The sequence below is a fragment of the Acipenser ruthenus genome, chromosome 21 (assembly GCF_902713425.1).
Source record: "Acipenser ruthenus chromosome 21, fAciRut3.2 maternal haplotype, whole genome shotgun sequence".
Classification (NCBI taxonomy): Eukaryota; Metazoa; Chordata; class Actinopteri; order Acipenseriformes; family Acipenseridae; genus Acipenser; species Acipenser ruthenus.
This window is the reverse complement of record NC_081209.1, coordinates 12689033-12708277: the sequence shown is the minus strand read 5'-3', so window position 1 is coordinate 12708277 and position 19245 is coordinate 12689033. Positions and strand designations below refer to the sequence as shown.

The following is a 19245-nucleotide window of genomic DNA, read 5'->3' as shown; positions in this document are numbered from 1 at the left end:
ATTCCTTTACCATAAAGTCCCACTCTGCTGAGGCAGCGTGGAACTCCCAACCATTTCCTGATGTATGAACTGATTAAAGCTTCCAACTTCTCTACTGTTGTCAAAGAAACCTCGTACACAGTCAGTGGCCACAGCAACCTCGGCAGTAGACCAAACTGAAAGCACCAGAGTTTTAGTTTACCTGGTAGAGCGCAGCTGTCTAGGCTCTTCAACCCTTCCACTGCTTGTTGTCTAACTTCTCCCACACGAACTGTGTCCTTTAGATCCCCGTCGTACCATCTCCCAAGACTCTTCACTGGCTTCTCAGACACTGTTGGTATTGCCTCACCATTAATGAAGAATGTTTTATCTACTACTTTGCCTTTAATTATAGAGATGCTCCTTGATTTAGTGGGCTTGAATTGCATTCGTGCCCATTCAATGTTATTGGTTAATTTGCCCAATAATCGATTAGTGCAGGCTACTGTTGTAGTCATGGTTGTCATGTCATCCATGTATGCTCGAATTGGTGGTAGTCGCATTCCAGAAGCCAAGCGCTCTCCTCCTACTACCCATTTTGATGCCCTAATGATTACTTCCATTGCCATGGTAAACGCCAGTGGAGAAATGGTGCATCCTGCCATTATTCCAACCTCTAGGCATTGCCATGTAGTGCTGAATTCTGAAGTTGAAAAACTGAATTGCAAATCTCCAAAATAGGCTTTCACTAAATTTGTTATTGTCATCGGTACACTGAAAAAATCAAATGCTGCCCAAAGTAGTTCATGTGGCACTGAACCATATGCATTAGCCAAATCCAGGAATGTCACATGGAGCTCCTTCCTCTCCTTTTTAGCTGATTGAATTTGTTGCCAGATCACATTGATGTGTTCTAAGCAACCTGGGAAACCTGGAATGCCCGCTTTTTGTATTGAAGTGTCAATGAAGCAGTTCTTTAATAGGTAAGCTGACAATCTCTGAGCAATAATGCTGAAGAAAATCTTGCCTTCTACGTTTAATAGGGAAATGGGACGAAACTGACTGATGCTTGTAGAATCTTTTTCTTTAGGTATAAAGACTCCACCTGCTCGGCGCCATGCTCTTGGTACAACCTGTTTTTCCCATGCCACTTTCATCAATTTCCACAGAATTCGTAGAACTCCTGAAGCACTCTTGTACACTCTCTACGGAAATCCATTAGGCCCTGGAGATGATGAAGCCCTTGCTTTTTTCACAGCTTGCTCTATTTCTTTCCACTTAGGTGCACAGTCCTCCATTTGGTATTCTGGTGGATTGATAGGTGGGATGTCTGATGGAATTGACATAGGCTCCTGCCTTTTTGAATCTGTATGTGTTTCCTCCAAATATCTCTCCAGCTCAACCTTAGATGCTTTTAGTGTGCCATTCTTCTCACTGGTGAATAACTTCTTTACAAATTTGAATGGGTCTTTATAAAAGTTAGCTCTCGCACGCTCCTTCTTTTTGTAGCGTTTCCGTAGGCGCTCAGCTCTGCGCAATGTTGCAAGCTTATCTTTGATGACCCTTTGTAAGAGATTGAGTCCCTCCTTCTGACTTTGTTCTGCTCTTCTCCATTGGTTCCTCAGCTGTCTCCTTTCTCTAACTAAGCGTTCAATCTCCTGCTGCCGTCTAGACTTTCCAGGAATAGTTTGTACTTTTTCCTTCCTTTTTTCAACTCCAAACCTCTCACTTCCATATGCGTAGATGATGTCCCCAAATTTATCCAGCTTCTTTTCAACTGTTCCACTTAATCTTTCCAATGCAATGCAGAGATCTGTGTTTACTGTGTCCCATGCAGTTTTCTCACAAGCTCTTGGCCATTTAACTCCAGGCTTGTGCCCGTTGAGGTTCTTTTCTCTCTTATGCTGGTTTGTCTGACCGGGTTCACAAGGATCATTAGGTTCATCACTAACTGTGTCCATGCAAGTCCTCCTCACATCTATGACAGGGGTGCTGATATCCTGCGAACTGTGGTTTGCTTCCTGTCGCTGGATGTCATTCGACTGACTTGACTGACTTTGTAAGAAGTACTGATCAATGCGAGGCCCTTGTCCCTGACATTTGGTAGTTCACATGATCAAAACATATGGTTAAATTGAGGTCACACCGAGACTTGAACTCGGATGGCTGGATTCAGAGTCCAGAGTGCTAACCTTTACAACATGGAACCTCTGCTGAGCACCCTGGAGATGAATGGCTGTAACATCCTCAGCTCCCAGGTGTTAAATCCCCTACTGCTGACAACCCCTGGACCGCAAGGCTTTCTCCCCGTTCTGATTGCACACAGTCCTTCAACAAACATCAGTTTCTCCAGTTTGAATCCAAAATGCGACGTTTCATTTCTTGGTTCATACTGGCAGCAGGTCTCGAAAACTGCACTATCAGCACCCAATCGTGCACCACAAACACTGCTCACATTCAAATAAGACACATGTTCATTGACAATATATGTATTACACATGTAGATTTAGAAACTGTTTTAATAACATCGGCATTGCTCATTTAAAATAAGAAACATTTGCTTAACAATTAAACACGTTGCATCTTTACAAGTGAAAATACACTTTCAAATACAAATTCCTCCATTTGACCCTCATAAGGATACGACCGGACCCCAGCAATAAAACGACATATAACTAACACGTGGAGTAAATGAATGAATAAAAATGTGTATAGGAACACTTTATTTTGCTTTTCCTTTACCTCTAGCCATCGTTTGGCATAATGTGTTGTTTATGCAAGATGGATAAGACGCCCAATGCGCACAGCTGTCTCCTAGCAAGTGAAGGCACCACTGTATTCTGGACGCTGTAGTTTATTCTAGGAACAAGACACCTGGGCGTGTTAGATATCACGGGAAATCGTGGAGCCTCCTCTTTCGTTTGGTATGTGGACTGCGTGCCTAGCTCTTTCCGTTTTTGAGTTACAGGTACTTGAACGCACGTACCGATTTGCTGCGCGTCACAGCACTGGAGCAATGAATGTGAGGGTGCGTAGGATAATCCCGTGACTCTTTTTAGTCGGTACTTATTGTGTTAACTGTGTGATTGTGTAGAGGGGGGTCGTTAGACTACAGCTGTCCTCTCGCTTGTAACGAGCAATTGTAAACTCCTTTTCTGCAGTCTGAGAAGAAGATAATGCCAAAAGGGGTTGTGAATCAATGTGCAAAGACTCTATAATAATAATATAAAGGATGCGCTTTTAATTGAATGCAGTCGGGCCACAGCCAAGAATTAGACATATCTACATCTGATTAATGAAGAGTAAGAGAGTGGTTTTAATCGGAATAATAATAGGCATAAAAGAACTTCCCTGACCGGGAATCGAACCCGGGCCGCGGCGGTGAGAGCGCCGAATCCTAGCCACTAGACCACCAGGGACGTTGCTGAAGGCGTTTGTACGGCTGGCCAGGAATTTCTTTGCTATCAACGCTGTCGCATCAAAAACGGAACAGCCCCCAGGCCCTGCGGAATTGTTACAGGTGTCACTAGGACAGGTTCGTAATACCGGGGTAGCAACACCGTGGAAATGCAGACAAGGAAGCCAGACAATAAATCATGAAAGGGATTCATTTAAATTATTAAAACAATTAGATTAAAATATACTAAAATGGCCAAGCACATACATGAAACATAAAAACGAAATATTGGTCGCAATAACAAGAATAGTTGGATCAATAGCAGCAGTATTCACAATGATTATCACAATTCAAATATAGATTTAGCTACAGCAATAGCAACAACAATGGGCAAATAGCTATAGCCATAACAGGAGTAGCTATCACAACTTAAATATAGGTTCGGCTACAGAAATAACCTGCTATATATCAATATCAGTAACGTTGGAAATGGTTACAGCAACAAACGTAATGTAATTGTCTAACAGCAGCAATCAATAAGAAAAGTTTACAACAATAGAAAGTCCCAAAGCCGTCTTCTCTGTGTTCCACGGTGGCATTAGCTGAGACTCGAATAGGCTACAACAGCTCTGGTTAGTGAGGGCCGTCACTGGAGACGTTTCTCTAAGAAAGTAAAACAAAATAAAAGAACTTTGGCTAAGCAATCCAAATTGTTGAAAGCAGGGCGATGCAGCAAGCACACACACAGCAGCAAAAGATTGCACACTTCACTTAGCGAGGGGGGAGGTATATTCGCCTCTTCCCCTCTAAATGCTCAATCCGCCTTAAACAGCGAACTCAACGCCTTCCCTCTCAGTTGCTTCCGGAGTTGGGTCTCTCAGCGGCAGCGGCCTGCTGTACAAGTCCCTTGGTCAGATCCCTCAGTTAATTTCTCGCCTCTGTGTCCGTGTCTCCACAGCTGTGCGTTCCCGTGTCTCTTTGCCTGGAGCTCGCTCTGCTCTCTCAATCTGTCCGTCTCTTAAAACCATTTATTTAATTAAAAATAATAAGACCCACGTGCGGAATGCGCTTTAAAAGCAACATATTAATTGTCAATTAGGTGGAGAGGCAGTCTAGGCAAGTTATTATTATTTATTTCTTAGCAGACGCCCTTATCCAGGGCGACTTACAATTGTTACAAGATATCACATTATACAGATATCACATTATTTTTACATACAGTTACCCATTTATACAGTTGGGTTTTTACTGGAGCAATCTAGGTAAAGTACCTTGCTCAAGGGTACAACAGCATTGTCCCCCACTGGGGATTGAACCCACAACCCTCCGGTCAAGGGTCCAGTGCTCTAACCACTACTCCACACAAGTGCCGTGATTCAAAATTAGTGAAAATAAACAATAGCCAAACACACAATCAATAATAAATCGTGCAGTGAAAATACAAAATCATATCGTGATTTAAATAAAAAAAAAACAAGCACGCATGTATATAAACACAAAATAATAATAAAAAAATAATAAAGTGTAAATGCACACCTGCAACACAATGACAGACAATGAATCATAATGAACTGCCATAATAAAGTGTGCTCCTTAGGAGAGATGACGGCTTCTACACCCGCGCTGTGAACAAATAGTAAGTGTTTCATCCTCTTTGGTTTGAGCAACTGGTTTTTAGGGACGAGGTGGCCGAGTGGTTAAGGCGATGGACTGCTAATCCTTTGTGCTCTGCATGCGTGGGTTCGAATCCCATCCTCGTCGTAGCTTTTTTTTTTTTATTATTATTACTGTTTCTCGTTCTCTTTTTTTTTGGCAAAAGTGTTTATCCTGCGACTATAGGACAGTATTGGTCTGTGTTAGAGATGTTCCCCAACAGTAACACAAAAACAGCCTAAACTTTGCTGAAAAATAGTATAACCAAAGGCACCGCTGGGATTTGAACCCAGGATCTCCTGTTTACTAGACAGGCGCTTTAACCATCTAAGCCACGGCGCCCTGCCACACGCAAAGAAATATGTGTCAGAGACCTGTGAAATGAAAACTATCAGGGACATTATTGCCTTTACTGTCATTCTCTACTGCAATGCAGGACTGTAAAATTAAGTGCGCGACATTTCTGAAATTAATCTGAAACACTTGAAAATGCGTATTACTTGTTATTAAAGAATTTCCGACCTCAGATATCGGAATCTGCATTGTATTTTATATGACCGAATGTACCCTCTTTGTCTAGATATATGACATTTGGTAGTTCACACGAGCAAAACATATGGTTAAATTGAGGTCACACCGAGACTTGAACTCGGATGGCTGGATTCAGAGTCCAGAGTGCTAACCTTTACAACATGGAACCTCTGCTGAGCACCCTGGAGATGAATGGCTGTAACATCCTTATAGTTTTCTTGTGTGTTGAGAAGAACAATCCAAAGGCAGTATGATGAGTATTCATAACCTGTATTCATTTAATTGTTAAACCTAAAACAAACAACTTTTTGCTTCCAGCTTGCAACTGCAACTTCCCGCTATATCCCAAAACCCGGTCTGGAGTGACGTAACAATCAGCTACGTTACTTCACTCAAAACATGGACTAGACTCAAACAGCGCCACAGTATTATAACAACATTACATCTCTCCCTTGTTTTAACAAGATAATAGATGTACATATACATATATATATATATATATATATATATATATATATATATATATATATATATATTTATAAGCCCTTTCTTTAAAGTCATTGAAACTGTAATTTGTGTGATTTCTGGAAAGTCCATTAAATCAAATTTCTTTAATCAGATATCTTGGAGGTCTTTGAGTTTATCTTGAAGGGTAATGTCTTTCATGTGATGGGATTTGTTGATCACGCTGGAGTACTGAATTCTCTCTGCCTCCTCCTAAATTGGTGCATGTTGTCTGGGGGACATCCCCTACCTCTTCCATGGCAGGTAAATCCTTGTTTGGGGTTTTGACCACTTTGAAGTGTGATGAATTTCTAGTGACACGGTGTCCGTGATTTTCAGCTGTAAGCATTGATCCTTTGATGTCGACCACCTGGTATGGTGTGCTATGGAATGGGGTGGATAGTTTACCTTTGTGCAGTTGGCGGTAAAGTACCGTGTCACCTATTTTGATGTCCAAAGGATGTGCATTGTTGTGACAATCTGCATATGTCTTCATGTGTTGCTTCGCTTTTCGATCGGTGTCTCGAAGTGATGTGTCTTCAGTTTGATGGTGCAGGCTGGGAAGTGTAGTGTTGATTTTTCTGCAAAACATCAGTTCAGCTGGGGTCAGTTTCGTGGTGATATGCGGTGCAGCTCTATAGTTCCTGAGAAACTTGAAAAGATGTTGTTTCCATGGCTTGCCCTCGGAATGTGTGGCAGAAACTGTCTTTTTAAGTGTTCTCATAAAACGTTCCACCTCTGTATTTGCTCTTGGCCAGTAGGGTGTAATTCTTCTGTGTTTGAAACCAAGGTAGGTAGAAAAGTTTTTGAACTCTTGGCTATTGAAAGGAGGACCATTGTCAGTATTGACAACCTGCGGAATTCCAAAAGATGAGAAAATCTTGTCCAGTTTTGGAATGATTGTATTTGCTGACGTGGACTTAACAATTTCTACCTCTGGGTAGCGGGAGTATTCATCTAACACAACAAGCAGATAATCCCCAGAAGGAAAAGGTCCTGTGAAATCAATGGCCACTTGAAACCACGGTCCTTTTGGAAGTTCAGACATTTGAAGAGGTTCCATGTGTGTTTGTGGCACAGCAGCTTGGCATGGGATGCAGTTGTGGATTAGATTTTCTACACGTTTATCAATGCCTGGGAACCACACTTTGTCTCTTATTAGTTGTTTTGTCTTGACTGTGCCTAGATGGCCTTCATGAGCTAAAGCTAGTGCTCTAGACTGCAACGAGGTTGGTATAACGAGTCTGTTGCCTCTGAGTATGATGTCCGCATCTGCATTGGTGGTAAGCTCATTGCGCAGGGGATAGAAAGCTTTAAGTGTGGTAAAGTCAATATTTGTGAGTGTGTCAGGAGTTTTATTAATGTCATGCCAATTTCCTTTCTGAATTAAATCTGCTAGCCTTTGTAGCGTAGGGTCTTGCTTGGTCTCTTGTTTCACTTCTAGCATGGTCATCGCCTTGGGGACCGTGTGATCAGCAATGAAACTTATGTACTCTTCCGCAATCGTGCTAGCTTGCGTGTTGTGTGATGACATGTGTGATATGGGATGCCTTGACATGTAGTCAGCAGGGTTATCCTTTCCAGCTTGGTGGATCACTTTAAAGGTATAGGGTTGCAAACGGAGTCTCCATCTTTCTATTCTAGCGGGTGGTGTTGCTTTTGGGTTGTTGAAGATGTACTCCAGTGGTTTATGATCCGTGATCACAGTGAAATCAGATCCGTATAAGTACAGGTGAAAGTGTTCACATGCCCAGATGATTGCTAGTGCTTCCCGTTCTATTTGAGAGTATCGTTGTTCTACAGGAGTGAGAGCTCTACTAGCATATGCGATTATGTTTGTGATTCTGCTGTCTGGTGCTTGTTGGCTGAGAATGGCACCTAAACCAACCGGACTAGCATCTACAAGAATGGTTGTGTCTTTAGTTTGGTCAAAATATGCCATTGTCTTGTGGCTTGTCAACTGCCGTTTCAATTCACCTAAAGCAAAATCGTGTTTTGAATTCCAGCACCACAATTTGTCTTTCTTTGTAAGTTCACGAAGGGGTTGTGATGTTGTAGCAAAATCTGGAATAAAACGTGCACAGTAGGTTACCATGCCAAGTAAACTGCGTACTTCTGTGGTACTGGTTGGGGCTCTCATGTTCATTATAGCCTCAATTTTTTTGGGGTCTGCAGATATGCCTTCTTTTGAGAAAATGTATCCATAAAATTCTAGTTTAGATTTGTTATACTCACATTTGTTTTTGTTTAGGGTGAGGTGATTTTCTTGCAGTCTTTGGAACACAGCTTTGAGACTCTTGTCATGGTCTTCTGGAGTCTTCCCAAATACTATTATGTCATCACTGATGTTTCTGACATTTGGAATTCCTTGCAAGACCTGCTGGATGGTGTTTTGAAATAGCTCAGCAGCAGATGAAATCCCAAAGTTCAATCTCTTGTAGTGCCACAGACCAACATGAGTGGTGAACGTGGTAATGTATCTTGATTCTGGTGCTAGCTCAAGCTGGTGGTATCCAGCATTTAAATCAAGCTTAGAGAATACCACTGCTCCATTGAGGTCATGGATTAGGTCATCTACTGTGGGAGTCAAGTGGCGTTCTCGCAGAATGGCTGTGTTTGGTAATCTCATATCAATGCAAATACGAACTCTGTCTGGGTCTTTGGGTTTGGGAGCCACAACAATTGGCGATACCCAGGGTGTTGGACCACTTATTCTTTCTATAATGTCCTGACTTTCAAGCAGACTTTTTTACGTATGTGGAAAGGAATTCTTCGATGTGGCTGGACAACTGGTGGAATGTCAGGGTTGACATGCAGCTTGACTTGGAAATCTTTTAACTTTCCAATTCCTTCAAAGATATTTGCATGTTGTGTCAAGAGTGACTCTAAGAATGGTGGGTGGACCTTTGGAGTTGTATGTGACACTGAATTAATTATTTTTAAAAGTCCAAGTTCAGTGGCTGTCTGGCAGCTCAACAACGAGCCATAGTGCCCTTTGACAATGTAGAAAACAGTAGGGACAATTTTTGTGCTGTTGCTAACTGTAGTGCAGAATTTTCCCAACAGTGGTAGGGCTGTGCGAGATCCATATGTGCAAATTTTAATGTTTGCGCGCTGGAGTTGTACCTTGTCTTGTAGTTTGGTGTAGGCAGTTTCATCCATTATGTTCACGCTGGCACCGGAGTCCACAATGACATCAATAGCAGTGTTCTCAACAATAATCTTGGTAAGAGGTTGTTTTGGGTTAATGGTATACACAGTGTAAAGGCATTCATCATCTGAACTTGATCTTCTGTCAGTTTTGCTGGAAGAGTCATCACTTACATGCACTTCATGCACTTTGGACTTTATATGTTGCTTTCCAGGGTTCTTTGTGGTGGGCAAGTGTAGTTTTGAACGGCAGCATTTTTCAAAATGATTCAGTTTTCCACATGCTCTGCATGTTTTGCCTTTAGCAGGGCAAAAGGCCTGTCCTCCTCTGTGAGGGTAGCTGCCTCCACAGTTGTTGCATTTATTATTGTCAGGTGCCCTGTTGGTGTATGCTTCTCTGGTGAATTGACGTTTGTTGTGTTGAATGGAATTCACAGGCATTGCGTTTTGAAATTGCTGTTTTGTTTCTTCTATACTTTTTGCATGAAGTTCTGAGAATTCCATAGCCCTTCCTGTGTCCAGCAGTTCTTTCAGTGTCATGTCAGCATTTCGTAGCGCTCTCCTTCTTAAATGCGTGGATGTGCAGCTTAAAATAATTTGAGATTTGATTTCCCTTTCTATACTTGCAAACTCGCATGTTGCTGCCAGGTGTCTGAGTCTCGTATGATATGCATCAAGGGTTTCATCTGCCATCTGTTTCGCCTGACGAAAAACGTATGTTTCATATTCAGTGTTTTTTTTCGGCGAAAAGTACTCAGTCAGTTTCGTTACTGCAGTATCATAAGCATCCACTCCCCCGGTTTCTGGCAACGTCTCAAAAACATCAAACACATCAGGTCCAGTGTAATGTAAAAGCATAGCTTTCTTTTGTTTGTTGTCTTTAATGTTTAACGCAATAATGAAGTTCTGAAATCTTTGAATCCACTTAGTCCAGTGGAGCCCGAGTGAGCTAGGGTCACTGTGTATGTCAAATGAAGGAAACGGAGGAAGTCCAGCTGCAGCCGCCATTTCGTGGTCGTATATATTTATTTATTTATTTATTTATAACTCACGTGTTGCGTTGTTCAGATATCCTCGTTGCCAAATATAGAGTTCTTGTGTGTTGAGAAGAACAATCCAAAGGCAGTATGATGAGTATTCATAACCTGTATTCATTTAATTGTTAAACCTAAAACAAACAACTTTTTGCTTCCAGCTTGCAACTGCAACTTCCCGCTATATCCCAAAACCCGGACTGGAGTGACGTAACAATCAGCTACGTTACTTCACTCAAAACATGGACTGGACTCAAACAGTGCCACAGTATTATAACAACATTACAATCCTCAGCTCCCAGGTGTTAAATCCCCTACTGCTGACAACCCCTGGACCGCAAGGCTTTCTCCCCGTTCTGATTGCACACAGTCCTTCAACAAACATCAGTTTCTCCAGTTTGAATCCAAAATGCGACGTTTCATTTCTTGGTTCATACTGGCAGCAGGTCTCGAAAACTGCACTATCAGCACCCAATCGTGCACCACAAACACTGCTCACATTCAAATAAGACACATGTTCATTGACAATATATGTATTACACATGTAGATTTAGAAACTGTTTCAATAACATCGGCATTGCTCATTTAAAATAAGAAACATTTGCTTAACAATTAAACACGTTGCATCTTTACAAGTGAAAATACACTTTCAAATACAAATTCCTCCATTTGACCCTCATAAGGACACGACCGGACCCCAGCAATAAAACGACATATAACTAACACGTGGAGAAAATGAATGAATAAAAATGTGTATAGGAACACTTTATTTTGCTTTTCCTTTACCTCTAGCCATCGTTTGGCATAATGTGTTGTTTATGCAAGATGGATAAGACGCCCAATGCGCACAGCTGTCTCCTAGCAAGTGAAGGCACCACTGTATTCTGGACGCTTTAGTTTATTCTAGGAACAAGACACCTGGGCGTGTTAGATATCACGGGAAATCGTGGAGCCTCCTCTTTCGTTTGGTATGTGGACTGCGTGCCTAGCTCTTTCCGTTTTTGAGTTACAGGTACTTGAACGCACCTACCGATTTGCTGCGCGTCACAGCACTGGAGCACTGAATGAGAGGGTGCGTAGGATAATCCCGTGACTCTTTTTAGTCGGTACTTATTGTGTTAACTGTGTGATTGTGTAGAGGGGGGTCGTTAGACTACAGCTGTCCTCTCGCTTGTAACGAGCAATTGTAAACTCCTTTTCTGCAGTCTGAGAAGAAGATAATGCCAAAAGGGGTTGTGAATCAATGTGCAAAGTCTCTATAATAATAATATAAAGGATGCGCTTTTAATTGAATGCAGTCGGGCCACAGCCAAGAATTAGACATATCTACATCTGATTAATGAAGAGTAAGAGAGTGGTTTTAATCGGAATAATAATAGGCATAAAAGAACTTCCCTGACCGGGAATCGAACTCGGGCCGCAGCGGTGAAAGCGCCGAATCCTAACCACTAGACCACCAGGGACGTTGCTGAAGGAGTTTGTACGGCTGGCCAGGAATTTCTTTGCTATCAACGCTGTCGCATCAAAAACGGAACAGCCCCCAGGCCCTGCGCAATTGTTACAGGTGTCACTAGGACAGGTTCGTAATACCGGGGTAGCAACACCGTGGAAATGCGGACAAGGAAGCCAGACAATAAATCATGAAAGGGATTCATTTAAATTATTAAAACAATCAGATTAAAATATACTAAAATGGCCAAGCACATATATAAAACATAAAAACGAAATATTGGTCGCAATAACAAGAATAGTTGGATCAATAGCAGCAGTATTCACAATGATTATCACAATCCAAATATAGATTTAGCTACAGCAATAGCAACAACCATGGGCAAATATCTATAGCCATAACAGGAGTAGCTATCACAACTTAAATATAGGTTCGGCTACAGAAATAACCTGCTATATATCAATATCAGTAACGTTGGAAATGGTTACAGCAACAAACGTAATGTAATTGTCTAACAGCAGCAATCAATAAGAAAAGTTTACAACAATAGAAAGTCCCAAAGCCGTCTTCTCTGTGTTCCACGGTGGCATTAGCTGAGACTCGAATAGGCTACAACAGCTCTGGTTAGTGAGGGCCGTCACTGGAGACGTTTCTCTAAGAAAGTAAAACAAAATAAAAGAACTTCGGCTAAGCAATCCAAATTGTTGAAAGCAGGGCGATGCAGCAAGCACACACACAGCAGCAAAAGATTGCACACTTCACTTAGCGAGGGGGGAGGTATATTCGCCTCTTCCCCTCTAAATGCTCAATCCGCCTTAAACAGCGAACTCAACGCCTTCCCTCTCAGTTGCTTCCGGAGTTGGGTCTCTCAGCGGCAGCGACCTGCTGTACAAGTCCCTTGCTCAGATCCCTCAGGTAATTTCTCGCCTCTGTGTCCGTGTCTCCACAGCTGTGCGTTCCCGTGTCTCTTTGCCTGGAGCTCGCTCTGCTCTCTCAATCTGTCCGTCTCTTAAAACCATTTATTTAATTAAAAATAATAAGACCCACGTGAGGAATGCGCTTTAAAAGCAACATATTAATTGTCAATTAGGTGGAGAGGCAGTCTAGGCAAGTTATTATTATTTATTTCTTAGCAGACACCCTTATCCAGGGCGACTTACAATTGTTACAAGATATCACATTATACATTATACAGATATCACATTATTTTTACATACAGTTACCCATTGATACAGTTGGGTTTTTACTGGAGCAATCTAGGTAAAGTACCTTGCTCAAGGGTACAACAGCATTGTCCCCCACTGGGGATTGAACCCACAACCCTCCGGTCAAGGGTCCAGAGCTATCACCACTACTCCACACAAGTGCCGTGATTCAAAATTAGTGAAAATAAACAATAGCCAAACACACAATCAATAATAAATCGTGCAGTGAAAATACAAAATCATATCGTGATTTAAATAAAAAAAACAAGCACGCATGTATATAAACACAAAATAATAATAAAAAAAATAATAAAGTGTAAATGCACACCTGCAACACAATGACAGACAATGAATCATAATGAACTGCCATAATAAAGTGTGCTCCTTAGGAGAGATTAGACGGCTTCTACACCCGCGCTGTGAACAAATAGTGAGTGTTTCATCCTCTTTGGTTTGAGCAACTTTTTTTTGGGGACGAGGTGGCCGAGTGGTTAAGGCGATGGACTGCTAATCCATTGTGCTCTGCACGCGTGGGTTCGAATCCCATCCTCGTCGTAGCGTTTTTTATTATTATTATTACTGTTTCTCGTTCTCTTTTTTTTGGCAAAAGTGTTTATCCTGCGACTATAGGACAGTATTGGTCTGTGTTAGAGATGTTCCCCAACAGTAACACAAAAACAGCCTAAACTTTGCTGAAAAATAGTATAACCAAAGGCACCGCTGGGATTTGAACCCAGGATCTCCTGTTTACTAGACAGGCGCTTTAACCATCTAAGCCACGGCGCCCTGCCACACGCACAGAAATATGTGTCAGAAACCTGTGAAATGAAACCTATCAGGGACATTATTGCCTTTACTGTCATCCTCTACTGCAATGCAGGACTGTAAAATTAAGCGTGCGACATTTCTGAAATTAATCTGAAACACTTGAAAATGCGTATTACTTGTTATTAAAGAATTTCCGACCTCAGATATCGGAATCTGCATTGTATTTTATATGACTGATTGCACCCTCTTTGTCTAGATATATGACATTTGGTAGTTCACATGATCAAAACATATGGTTAAATTGAGGTCACACCGAGACTTGAACTCGGATGGCTGGATTCAGAGTCCAGAGTGCTAACCTTTACAACATGGAACCTCTGCTGAGCACCCTGGAGATGAATGGCTGTAACATCCTCAGCTCCCAGGTGTTAAATCCCCTACTGCTGACAACCCCTGGACCGCAAGGCTTTCTCCCCGTTCTGATTGCACACAGTCCTTCAACAAACATCAGTTTCTCCAGTTTGAATCCAAAATGCGACGTTTCATTTCTTGGTTCATACTGGCAGCAGGTCTCGAAAACTGGACTATCAGCACCCAATCGTGCACCACAAACACTGCTCACATTCAAATAAGACACATGTTCATTGACAATATATGTATTACACATGTAGATTTAGAAACTGTTTTAATAACATCGGCATTGCTCATTTAAAATAAGAAACATTTGCTTAACAATTAAACACGTTGCATCTTTAAAGTGAAAATACACTTTCAAATACAAATTCCTCCATTTGACCCTCATAAGGACACGACCGGACCCCAGCAATAAAACGACATATAACTAACACGTGGAGTAAATGAATGAATAAAAATGTGTATAGGAACACTTTATTTTGCTTTTCCTTTACCTCTAGCCATCGTTTGGCATAATGTGTTGTTTATGCAAGATGGATAAGACGCCCAATGCGCACAGCTGTCTCCTAGCAAGTGAAGGCACCACTGTATTCTGGACGCTGTAGTTTATTCTAGGAACAAGACACCTGGGCGTGTTAGATATCACGGGAAATCGTGGAGCCTCCTCTTTCGTTTGGTATGTGGACTGCGTGCCTAGCTCTTTCCGTTTTTGAGTTACAGGTACTTGAACGCACCTACCGATTTGCAGCGCGTCACAGCATTGGAGCACTGAACGAGAGGGTGCGTAGGATAATCCCGTGACTCTTTTTAGTCGGTACTTATTGTGTTAACTGTGTGATTGTGTAGAGGGGGGTCGTTAGACTACAGCTGTCCTCTCGCTTGTAACGAGCAATTGTAAACTCCTTTTCTTCAGTCTGAGAAGAAGATAATGCCAAAAGGGGTTGTGAATCAATGTGCAAAGTCTCTATAATAATAATATAAAGGATGCGCTTTTAATTGAATGCAGTCGGGCCACAGCCAAGAATTAGACATATCTACATCTGATTAATAAAGAGTAAGAGAGTGGTTTTAATCGGAATAATAATAGGCATAAAAGAACTTCCCTGACCGGGAATCGAACCCGGGCCGCGGCGGTGAGAGCGCCGAATCCTAACCACTAGACCACCAGGGACGTTGCTGAAGGAGTTTGTACGGCTGGCCAGGAATTTCTTTGCTATCAACGCTGTCGCATCAAAAACGGAACAGCCCCCAGGCCCTGCGCAATTGTTACAGGTGTCACTAGGACAGGTTCGTAATATCGGGGTAGCAACACCGTGGAAAAGCGGACAAGGAAGCCAGACAATAAATCATGAAAGGGATTCATTTAAATTATTAAAACAATCAGATTAAAATATACAAAAATGGCCAAGCACATACATAAAACATAAAAACGAAATATTGGTCGCAATAACAAGAATAGTTGGATCAATAGCAGCAGTATTCACAATGATTATCACAATTCAAATATAGATTTAGCTACAGCAATAGCAACAACAATGGGCAAATAGCTATAGCCATAACAGGAGTAGCTATCACAACTTAAATATAGGTTCGGCTACAGAAATAACCTGCTATATATCAATATCAGTAACGTTGGAAATGGTTACAGCAACAAACGTAATGTAATTGTCTAACAGCAGCAATCAATAAGAAAAGTTTACAACAATAGAAAGTCCCAAAGCCGTCTTCTCTGTGTTCCACGGTGGCATTAGCTGAGACTCGAATAGGCTACAACAGCTCTGGTTAGTGAGGGCCGTCACTGGAGACGTTTCTCTAAGAAAGTAAAACAAAATAAAAGAACTTCGGCTAAGCAATCCAAATTGTTGAAAGCAGGGCGATGCAGCAAGCACACACACAGCAGCTAAAGATTGCACACTTCACTTAGCGAGGGGGGAGGTATATTCGCCTCTTCCCCTCTAAATGCTCAATCCGCCTTAAACAGCGAACTCAACGCCTTCCCTCTCAGTTGCTTCCGGAGTTGGGTCTCTCAGCGGCAGCGACCTGCTGTACAAGTCCCTTGCTCAGATCCCTCAGGTAATTTCTCGCCTCTGTGTCCGTGTCTCCACAGCTGTGCGTTCCCGTGTCTCTTTGCCTGGAGCTCGCGCTGCTCTCTCAATCTGTCCGTCTCTTAAAACCATTTATTTAATTAAAAATAATAAGACCCACGTGAGGAATGCGCTTTAAAAGCAAAATATTAATTGTCAATTAAGTGGAGAGGCAGTCTAGGCAAGTTACTATTATTTATTTCTTAACAGACGCCCTTATCCAGGGCGATTTACAATTGTTACAAGATATCACATTATACATTATACAGATATCACATTAGTTTTACATACAGTTACCCATTTATACAGTTGGGTTTTTACTGGAGCATTCTAGGTAAAGTACCTTGCTCAAGGGTACAACAGCATTGTCCCCCATTGGGGATTGAACCCACAACCCTCCGGTCAAGGGTCCAGAGCTCTAACCACTACTCCACACAAGTTCCGTGATTCAAAATTAGTGAAAATAAACAATAGCCAAACACACAATCAATAATAAATCGTGCAGTGAAAATACAAAATCATATCGTGATTTAAATTAAAAAAAAAACAAGCACGCATGTATATAAACACAAAATAATAATAATAAAAATAATAAAGTGTAAATGCACACCTGCAACACAATGACAGACAATGAATCATAATGAACTGCCATAATAAAGTGTGCTCCTTAGGAGAGATGACGACTTCTACACCCGCGCTGTGAACAAATAGTGAGTGTTTCATCCTCTTTGGTTTGAGCAACTGGTTTTTGGGGACGAGGTGGCCGAGTGGTTAAGGCGATGGACTGCTAATCCATTGTGCTCTGCACGCGTGGGTTCGAATCCCATCCTCGTCGTAGCTATTTTTTTTATTATTATTACTGTTTCTCGTTCTCTTTTTTTTTGGCAAAAGTGTTTATCCTGCGACTATAGGACAGTATTGGTCTGTGTTAGAGATGTTCCCCAACAGTAACACAAAAACAGCCTAAACTTTGCTGAAAAATAGTATAACCAAAGGCACCGCTGGGATTTGAACCCAGGATCTCCTGTTTACTAGACAGGCGCTTTAACCATCTAAGCCACGGCGCCCTGCCACACGCAAAGAAATATGTGTCAGAGACCTGTGAAATGAAACCTATCAGGGACATTATTGCCTTTACTGTCATTCTCTACTGCAATGCAGGACTGTAAAATTAAGCGCGCGACATTTCTGAAATTAATCTGAAACACTTGAAAATGCGTATTACTTGTTATTAAACAATTTCCGACCTCAGATATCGGAATCTGCATTGTATTTTATATGACCGATTGTACCCTCTTTGTCTAGATATATGACATTTGGTAGTTCACATGATCAAAACATATGGTTAAATTGAGGTCACACCGAGACTTGAACTCGGATGGCTGGATTCAGAGTCCAGAGTGCTAACCTTTACAATATGGAACCTCTGCTGAGCACCCTGGAGATGAATGGCTGTAACATCCTCAGCTCCCAGGTGTTAGATCCCCTACTGCTGACAACCCCTGGACCGCAAGGCTTTCTCCCCGTTCTGATTGCACACAGTCCTTCCACAAACATCAGTTTCTCCAGTTTGAATCCAAAATGCGACGTTTCATTTCTTGGTTCATACTGGCAGCAGGTCTCGAAAACTGCACTATCAGCACCCAATCGTGCACCACAAACACTGCTCACATTCAAATAAGACACATGTTCATTGACAATATGTATTACACATGTAGATTTAGAAACTGTTTTAATAACATCGGCATTGCTCATTTAAAATAAGAAACATTTGCTTAACAATTAAACACGTTGCATCTTTACAAGTGAAAATACACTTTCAAATACAAATTCCTCCATTTGACCCTCATAAGGACACGACCGGACCCCAGCAATAAAACGACATATAACTAACACGTGGAGTAAATGAATGAATAAAAATGTGTATAGGAACACTTTATTTTGCTTTTCCTTTACCTCTAGCCGTCGTTTGGCATAATGTGTTGTTTATGCAAGATGGATAAGACGCCCAATGCGCACAGCTGTCTCCTAGCAAGTGAAGGCACCACTGTATTCTGGACGCTGTAGTTTATTCTAGGAACAAGACACCTGGGCGTGTTAGATATCACGGGAAATCGTGGAGCCTCCTCTTTCGTTTGGTATGTGGACTGCGTGCCTAGCTCTTTCCGTTTTTGAGTTACAGGTACTTGAACGCACCTACCGATTTGCTGCGCGTCACAGCACTGGAGCACTGAATGAGAGGGTGCGTAGGATAATCCCGTGACTCTTTTTAGTCGGTACTTATTGTGTTAACTGTGTGATTGTGTAGAGGGGGGTCGTTAGACTACAGCTGTCCTCTCGCTTGTAACGAGCAATTGTAAACTCCTTTTCTGCAGTCTGAGAAGAAGATAATGCCAAAAGGGGTTGTGAATCAATGTGCAAAGTCTCTATAATAATAATATAAAGGATGCGCTTTTAATTGAATGCAGTCGGGCCACAGCCAAGAATTAGACATATCTACATCTGATTAATAAAGAGTAAGAGAGTGGTTTTAATCGGAATAATAATAGGCATAAAAGAACTTCCCTGACCGGGAATCGAACCCGGGCCGCGGCGGTGAGAGCGCCGAATCCTAACCACTAGACCACCAGGGACGTTGCTGAAGGAGTTTGTACGGCTGGCCAGGAATTTCTTTGCTATCAACGCTGTCGCATCAAAAACGGAACAGCCCCCAGGCCCTGCGCAATTGTTACAGGTGTCACTAGGACAGGTTCGTAATACCGGGCTAGCAACACCGTGGAAATGCGGACAAGGAAGCCAGACAATAAATCATGAAAGGGATTCATTTAAATTATTAAAACAATCAGATTAAAATATACTAAAATGGCCAAGCACATATATAAAACATAAAAACGAAATATTGGTCGCAATAACAAGAATAGTTGGATCAATAGCAGCAGTATTCACAATGATTATCACAATTCAAATATAGATTTAGCTACAGCAATAGCAACAACAATGGGCAAATAGCTATAGCCATAACAGGAGTAGCTATCACAACTTAAATATAGGTTCGGCTACAGAAATAACCTGCTATATATCAATATCAGTAACGTTG

The 19245-nt window shown here is 41.7% G+C and overlaps 10 non-coding genes across 10 annotated transcripts; 3 read left to right on the top strand and 7 right to left on the bottom strand.

Moving 5' to 3' along the window:
- Window positions 1-3305: 3305 nt before the first annotated feature.
- trnae-cuc (transfer RNA glutamic acid (anticodon CUC)) lies at window positions 3306-3377 on the bottom strand. The gene has a single exon. It is a non-coding gene; the product is annotated as a tRNA-Glu (tRNA).
- Window positions 3378-5034: 1657 nt separating this feature from the next.
- Window positions 5035-5116, top strand: trnas-gcu (transfer RNA serine (anticodon GCU)). Its single transcript has one exon. It is a non-coding gene; the product is annotated as a tRNA-Ser (tRNA).
- Window positions 5117-5276: 160 nt separating this feature from the next.
- Window positions 5277-5350, bottom strand: trnat-agu (transfer RNA threonine (anticodon AGU)). Its single transcript has one exon. It is a non-coding gene; the product is annotated as a tRNA-Thr (tRNA).
- A 6268-nt stretch (window positions 5351-11618) lies between these two features.
- trnae-uuc (transfer RNA glutamic acid (anticodon UUC)) lies at window positions 11619-11690 on the bottom strand. Its single transcript has one exon. It is a non-coding gene; the product is annotated as a tRNA-Glu (tRNA).
- A 1665-nt stretch (window positions 11691-13355) lies between these two features.
- Window positions 13356-13437, top strand: trnas-gcu (transfer RNA serine (anticodon GCU)). The gene has a single exon. It is a non-coding gene; the product is annotated as a tRNA-Ser (tRNA).
- Window positions 13438-13594: 157 nt separating this feature from the next.
- On the bottom strand, window positions 13595-13668 carry trnat-agu (transfer RNA threonine (anticodon AGU)). Its single transcript has one exon. It is a non-coding gene; the product is annotated as a tRNA-Thr (tRNA).
- Window positions 13669-15163: 1495 nt separating this feature from the next.
- On the bottom strand, window positions 15164-15235 carry trnae-cuc (transfer RNA glutamic acid (anticodon CUC)). Its single transcript has one exon. It is a non-coding gene; the product is annotated as a tRNA-Glu (tRNA).
- A 1666-nt stretch (window positions 15236-16901) lies between these two features.
- On the top strand, window positions 16902-16983 carry trnas-gcu (transfer RNA serine (anticodon GCU)). Its single transcript has one exon. It is a non-coding gene; the product is annotated as a tRNA-Ser (tRNA).
- Window positions 16984-17141: 158 nt separating this feature from the next.
- Window positions 17142-17215, bottom strand: trnat-agu (transfer RNA threonine (anticodon AGU)). The gene has a single exon. It is a non-coding gene; the product is annotated as a tRNA-Thr (tRNA).
- Window positions 17216-18709: 1494 nt separating this feature from the next.
- On the bottom strand, window positions 18710-18781 carry trnae-cuc (transfer RNA glutamic acid (anticodon CUC)). Its single transcript has one exon. It is a non-coding gene; the product is annotated as a tRNA-Glu (tRNA).
- Between the last annotated feature and the right edge of the window lie 464 nt (window positions 18782-19245).